Below are 8,177 nucleotides of genomic sequence, written 5' to 3'. Positions count from 1 at the left end.
AGCTCACTCTATGTCATAAGATATTGAATAATATGATGATCAGTATAGCTCACATAATTCATGACATATAGATAATTCTTCCAAATATTACATGCAAAAACTACCATCGCCAACTCCAGATCATGAGTAGTGTAGTTGCATTCCTGAATCTTAATCTGCCTTGCCCCATAATCAATAACTCAATCCCACTACGTTAGCACATAACCCCAACCAATAGTTAAAGCATCATAATACATGGTAAATCACTCACCCTCATAGATAAAGGAAATATAAGACCTAAAGTAAGAAATAAAGTTCGAAGTAAGAAATAAAGTTCGACTCATACTCCTCAGATCACTAGAAAGGAACCTCTTTCCTAGTCAATCAGGTTAATATTACTGTAATAGTAGCAAAACACTCAACGAACCTCCTATAATAACCATCAAATCAAATGAAGTTACAAACCTCAGATGGAGATGTAGGTATATCCCTATAAAGAATAGCCTTAATCTTTATTTTTTCTATCATAATCCCATCCTTAGATACAATATGTCCTTGGAATGTTATCGACTTGGGCGATAACACACACTTTAAGAATATAGCAAAAATCCTATGATCTATCAAAGTTTGGAGCATAATTCTCAAATGCAGCATATATTTCTCTGTACTCCTATCAAAAGAACATGCTTTGAATCTCAAGCTAAAGAAGAATGTGCCCTCACCATATACAATAGTATAAATAAGATAATTTTTAGCCATATTAAGCTAGATATGCACAACACAAAATAAAGAAGAAAATTTCTCCGAAAGTCATGTAGCCTATCAAAGATAAAATAGATATGTCTACACTAATTTGCAAGACTCCAAAAGAATTGAATTTTACTAATTAAACCAATAAGCCTTAAGCTCTGAAGCCAATTTATCATTACCCAAAATATAGTCTGTGATGTCATCTTATACGCCATCTAGTATAGGTTAGCCTATTCCTTCCTAAATTTAATAATCATAGTAAATGAGAATCAAAAAAATTGAAAATAAAAATATTCGTCAAAATATATAGAAAGAGGTACAACCTAATCACAATATCCCAAGTCCAATGGTCACTAGTACAAGTATTAAATATTGAAGAACATGCAATAGTTTGAAGTATCATAAATGTGATAAGCTTAAGTTAAATGAAAGAATGATTTGGGAAAAATTTGGTAGCTAATAACTGCTACCTCGATCTGTGAAAATTCAATAGTGGGTGTGTGAAATCAATACTCAATTACTATTTCAATACCTATGGGTGGTGTTATAGAAGGGAAGAAAAAACAACGTTATGAATGAAACACATGTACATAGCAAGCATCGCCTACAATTGATACTAATTTAAAGTACAATTAAGGAACACCACAACAACCATCTATTTTACCCCTAAATAAATTTACACACAAAATGTTCTAGACTATTATAGTAGATAGAAAATATCACTAAGATAAGTAAATGAGTTAACGTTAATACATACAAGATTAGTATTAAAAAAAGTAGAATAAGGAACATCAGGAGAGAATTTCACTTGTATATCCTCATATCATACCAAGTTAGTAATCTAAGGTATGATAGAGAAAGTTCATATCATGCAACCAATAGTTCTGATAGAACAGTTTAAATAAAATATGTTGTAATTGATACACAACATATAATAATATGTTGACCACCATAAGACCCTAGAGAAAGTGCATTGCAATTACAACTTGGTAATTTGAGATGAAATATAGTGGCTAAAATATAATTGTATATGGCCTAAATCATTATTATACTAAAATAGAGCGTATAACCTTTGCTTAATCTCCACTTAGACTAAAATTAGAAAATTTTGGGTTTGCTTAGATTTAGGAAAATTTTGAGGGTGAAGTTGCCCAGGGAAATCTAGTGGTATTTCAAAAGTTGGTTGAAATTTTGTGTTTATTTTTTATTAGAAAATAAATTTAAGAAGTTGTAGCACTGTTTGGTGTGTAAAATGGATAAATAATTATTTAGTTATAGTGACTGCCATGAGAGTTAGTTCGTGAAGTCAATTTTTGAGAGGTAGGTTATAAAATATCCTGATAGAGGACAAGGTATTGCGTTACTACCTTAGTCCTTCTATAGAGAAAAAAAGTTCTTCCACAGTAGTTAAAGTGTCTCCAAGTAAACAACCCATATTTATCTACGAGCTATTATAAGGAAAAAGTCACCACTATAATAGTGCCACTATAATGGACAACCATAGTTATAAAAATGAAGCATTCAACTTTTAAAACTAGAAAACATTCTTTCATTTATTTTTTTGAAAAACATTCAAGTTCCTCGAGGGAGGAGATTTTCTATTAATTTTGGGAGTTATTATCCATGGAGGTAAGGTTTTTACATTTGAAACTTTAGTTAATCTTTAAAATTCATAGAAATCATAAGGAATTTATCTATTTAGGGTATTGATCTAAATTATGAAGTAAATGATACTATTTGTAATATTAATATTTTCATTTCTTAATGATCCCAGGGTGTTCAAAAACTTAATTTGGTAGATTTGTTGTTGTTCATGCATTATTATGTAGATGTAATACCCCGAAGTTTACTAACTAATTTTGTTTTAACAATGTCAAGTATTAGACTCTTAATTTAATGATGTTTATTCAATGCAGAATTTTTATGATTTTCACTTTTTGTAATGTAGGAAATTCAATAGCCTTTCCATCGATATAAGATTCGCCCAAATCCAATAACCGGGTAAAAAGTTATGACTATTTCAAGTCCCCATCATAAAATAGTGCCATATTGGTCTGTGGCACGCCACACCATAAGATAAAATGGCAATTGTCCTTTTTCCAGTGTCCCAACACGATTTCTCTGCATTGCGCCAAAATTTTAGGTCATAAATGAAGTTGAAATGCGATGGCTCCACATCACACTATTTTCCTATTTTCCAATTGTAAAATTTCAGTAACATGACGCGATAGCGCCATGGGTCCATGTCAGGAAATTTTCATCAATTTAAAAGATTCATTCTAGGTTAGAAGGGTTATTTGAAAACCCCTATTTAAACCTTTTAATATGAGATTCAACTACTTGGAACCCAAAAGATACTAGTTTGTCTCAACTTTCTCTCAAAAACAAGCTAGGATTTTAATTTCAAGAAAGTCTCATCGTCAATCTTCGCTCAATCAAGAACTACGGTATGTCATGTGTAGATTCATAGGTTTCTTTCAACCATGAAGCTCAAGAATCTCTTTTGAAAATCAAAGATTTGTATATTTTTGAATGTTCATTATTTGATTGAATAAAAAAGTGATGTTCATGTTGTTGTTTGGTTTCATTGCATTTTCTAGACTATTAATTAAAAGAATTGATTCTAGTATGTTTGGAATTATACGGTATTCATGATAAAACCTTCAATTCACAAGTTGATTGATGTATCCTTGATTATTAGATGCGTTGATGATTTTATAACCATTGCATTCTCCCCCCATGTTTGATTAAATACCGATATGAAGGAAAAGTGCCATACTAGTATGATAATTTGAAATCTCCATTCATGTACAAGTTAAGTATGTCAAATATTTAATGAAATGTCTTAGCCAATGGATGATGTATTGTTGATGTTGGTCCTATACTCAAGAAAGTCACACTTTGTCAGTTTCTTTCTATCATGTCCTGGGGGTACTTGTAATCGAAAAATATAGTTGTCTGCCTAGAGTCTGTGTCATGTTTTCACGATATCCTCAGTCAAGCCATGATCCATAGAACTCAATCAGCCATTTAATATAGGAAAGCTCAGTAATACAATAATCTTAGTACCATTTCGTCAGTCAATGAAACTTAGTTAATTTAGTCTAGTTCAGTTTAGTAATCCATGATCAATGTCTATTCAGATGGGAGTAGGAATTAGCACTGAGTGAAAACAAGGATGGGAACATATACTGTCAGACACAGTCAACTTAGAACAGTATAGAACTCAGCTAGTTCCATCAGATTCAGGACTATCAAATACAGTCGCTCATGTCATCAGTTATATTAGTCATTAGAATTCAGTTATTAGTCATGTTAGTTGTCAGTAAATTCATGTTATCACAATCTCAGATATAGTTATAACATATTCATATATGTACTCTCACGTTCATATCAGTAAGCTGGCCTATATTTCTCATGTACATGAACCCCATGTATTCAGCCTACCTTCCATGCGTACCAATACATTCAAAGTACTGACATATTAGCTCTATGGTGTCTTATACCATAGGTTCAAAAGAATGAGATCCAGAGCATCAGTAGCATTCCATTCTCAGCCATCATAGTTAGCAATGAGTCCTTATCTTTTGAGGACATAATCATTTATTTATTATCTTATTAATTAATTTATAAGTTGGAGTTAGTTGGGGACATGTCCCATCAACTCTTTAACTAGAAAGTTATGTTTTAGAGGTTTTTTAGAGTACAGTATGTTTAGACAGTTTTGTTTTGGGCATTTATACCGCATCTAGATTTTATATTTTATCAGAAATTATGTTACAGTTTAAACCTTATGGACTTTTAGTTTATGTTTCTGCATTATACAATATATCATGCAGTATACAGGCATAGATATCAGTCATGAGTTAGCTTGTGGTCCTTCAAGGTCATGAGCACCGTGTAGCATTCCTGGTACAAGATTTGGGGTATTACAAACTTCGTATCACAGCCTAAGCTTCAATAGTGTCCTAGGAAGTCTGAAAGCCACATCTAGTAGAGTCTTGTACATAGGTGTGTTGTGCACCACATTTATGTACACAAGGCTATAAGATGTTTTAGGAATTGTTTTCCTTTTTTTAAGCATTCATGTTGTGCCAGTGAGCATAATCTTAAGTAAATCTTTCAGTCTAGTCCATTTCACCCTCTCTTCTAAAGAACATGACTCCTAAAAGAAGAAATTGAAATTAGTCAGCCCCTCAGCCCGATGAATCTTTGGGAGATCATGTATCTCATGCAGAGTTTATAACTGTATTCACTACTCTTGCTCAATCAGTTGCTGCTCAGAATGAGTGATCTACTATCATTTCGAACAAACCAATGGCCAATTCAGGTGCATCCAAGATTTAGGACTTCACCCTAATGAATCCACCATCCTTTCTTGGGTCTAAGTCAGATGAGGACCCTCAAGAAATCATCGATCTGGTTTTTAAGGTTACATACATTATGGGGGTTACTCCTGTTGAGAGTGTTGAGCTAGCTGTGTACCAATTGTAAGATATTTCCCACACTTGGTTTAAGTAGTGAAAGTTAGAAAGGCCAGATCATGAAAGGCTTATTGAGTAGGAGGAGTTTTTCACTACATTCTTAGATAGATTCTTTCTTCTAGATCTAAGAGAGGCTAAGGTGTTAGAATTCATGAACTTCAGGCAGGGCAACATGATGGTGAAAGAGTATTCTCTAAAGTTAACTCAATTAGGCAGATATCTTCTTTATGTGGTTGCATATAGCCGGGCCAAGATAAGTAAGTTTGTTTCTTGGGAAACTAATAGTATGGTCAATGATTATAGGTCTGTGATATTGAATAGTGGTATGAATTTAGCTAGGTATATGAATCATGCTCAGCAGATAGAAGATCAAAAGGTTAAGATAAGGGAGAGACAAAATAAGAGAGAAAATACAGGTAGTTTCAACTTTAGTCAGCCCAAACCAAAAGGATCAAACCACTCTCCGTTCTATCCTAAGTCATCAGTTCCAGCTCCTTCTCCAGCTAGTGTTCCATCTCCTAATATCAAGATGGAAATAGAGATAGGGCGCCAGGCTCTAAGTCTCAGGATAGTGTTTGTAATACCCGAACTAATCCCCTTTGTAAGACTTGAGTTAAAAACCACAAGGATGCTTGTAGAGATGCTAGAGATGTCGATTTTGGATGTTGCAAACCAGCTAACTCAGCCAGAGAATTTTCCCAGCCAGGTTATTAGGGTCATTAGAACCATTTCTCAGCTTAGTCTAGTCGCCCAAATCAGCAGAGTGCCACTCCAGTGCTACTGGTTGGAAACACCCAAACAAAATTTATTTTCTTCGATATCTACAAGATCAGGAAAATTTTCCTGATATGGTTACTGGTACGTTATAGATCTTTCATATGCATGTTTACATTTTGCTAGATCCAAGAGCTTTCTTTTCTTTTGTCACTCCCTATATAGAAGTTAATTTTGGAATCAGTGTCAAAATTCTAGCAGATCCCTTTTCAGTCTCTATCCAGTGGGTAAAATCATCATAGCCCATTGGGTATACTGGAACTGCCAAGTTATGATATTACAGAAAGTCACTTTAGTAGATTTAGTCGAATTAGAGATGACTGATTTTGATTTCATTCTTGGCATGGATTGACTTCATTCCTTCTATTCCACAGTCGATTGAAGAAAAAGAATAGTCCATTTTAAGTTTCCGAATGAACGTTTCCTAGAGTGGAGGGGTAGTACTTTAGCTTTCAGAGATCAGCTTGTTTCCTACCTTCAGGCACAAAAATGATATCTAAAGGATGTGTATATCATCTTGGTCAAGTTAAGGACAATAGTTCTAAAACTCCCAATCTTGAATTAGTCCTAGTAGTGAATGAATATTTAGATGTCTTTCCCAAAGATCTTCTAGGAATTCCTCCCAAAATGGAAATAGACTTTGGCATAGATCTTCTTCCAAATTATCAACCTATATATATTTCGCCATACAAAATGACACCTGTAGAACTCAAAGAACTGAAATAGCAGTTGAAGGATCTCTTAGATAAGGGATTCATAAGACCTAGTGTGTCCCCATGGGGTGCATCAGTCTTATTTGTGTGCAAGAAAGATGGTTCTCTCAGATTGTGCATTGATTATCATCAAACTAATAAAGTTACGTTCAAGAATAAGTATTCTCTCCACAGAATTGATGACATTTTTGACAAACTTTAGAGTGTCAATTATATCTCTAAGATAAACCTCAGATCTGGCTATCATCAGCTTAGAGTTAGATAAAGTGACATTCTAAAAATAGCCTTTCATACCCGGTATGGTCAATTCAAATTCCTAGTCATGTCCTTTGTCTTATGAATCCCCAGTAGCTTTCACGGATTTGATGAACCGTGTGTTCAAGAAGTACGTGGACGTGTTCATCATAGTCTTTATAGATGATATTCTATTCTATTCCTGTAGTAAGCGTGATTATGCAGAACATCTCAGAATTGAACTTCTGACTCTCATAAATCATTAGTTGTTCACCAAATTTAGTAAGTGTGAATTTTTGCTAAGGTTAGTAGCATTTCTTGGCCATATCATTTTTGGTGATGGCATTAGAGTAGATCCTCAAAAGACCAAAGCGGTAAGAAACTGGCCTAGAACTGTCTCTCCATTAGATATTAGTAGCTTCTTGGGTTTGGCTAGCTATTATAGATAGTTTGTTGAGGATTTTCGTCTATTTTATCCCTATGTCTAGATTGACTTAGAAGAAAGTTAAGTTTTAGTGGTCAGATCCTTAGGAGAAGAGCTTTCAGGACTTGAAGACTCAACTTACCTCTACCCTAGTCTTAGCTCTTCTAGATGGTCTAGATGGGTTTGTAGTGTACTATGATGCATCTAGAGTAGGTTTGGGTTGTGATCTCATGTAGCATGGTAAGGTCATAGCCTACGCTTCCAGACAACTTAAACCCCATGAGAAGAATTATCCTACTTATGGTCTTATGTTATCAGCCATGGTTTTTCCTTAAATATTTGAAGGCATTACTTGTATGGAGATCATGTAGATGTGTTCACTGATCATAAGAACTTTAAGTATGTCTTTTCTTAGATAGATCTCAATCGTCATCAGAGAAGGTGGTTGAGCTCTTGAATAATTATGACATGAGTGTCCTGTATCATCTGAGCAAGGCTAATATAGTGGCCGACGCTCTCAGTAGACTGTCTATGGGTAGTATTACTCATGTCGAGGATAGTAACAAGAAGTTAGAATAATAAGTCTATCATCTTACCAGACTAGGCATTCTGTTAGTCTATTCAGAGGAGGGTGATATATGGGTTCAGAGTAGTTCATGATCATATCTAGTTTCTGAGGTGAAAGAAAACCAAGATAGAGACCCCAGTTTAGTCAAATTAAAAGAGTAAGTTAAGGACAAGAAAATAGAGGTTTTCTCCTAAGGAGGATATGGTGTATTGTGTTTTCAGGGATGTCTCTGTGTTCCAGCTGTAGATAAC

The sequence above is a fragment of the Capsicum annuum genome, chromosome 5, assembly GCF_002878395.1.
Source record: "Capsicum annuum cultivar UCD-10X-F1 chromosome 5, UCD10Xv1.1, whole genome shotgun sequence".
Classification (NCBI taxonomy): Eukaryota; Viridiplantae; Streptophyta; class Magnoliopsida; order Solanales; family Solanaceae; genus Capsicum; species Capsicum annuum.
Note: the sequence above shows the minus strand (reverse complement) of the source record.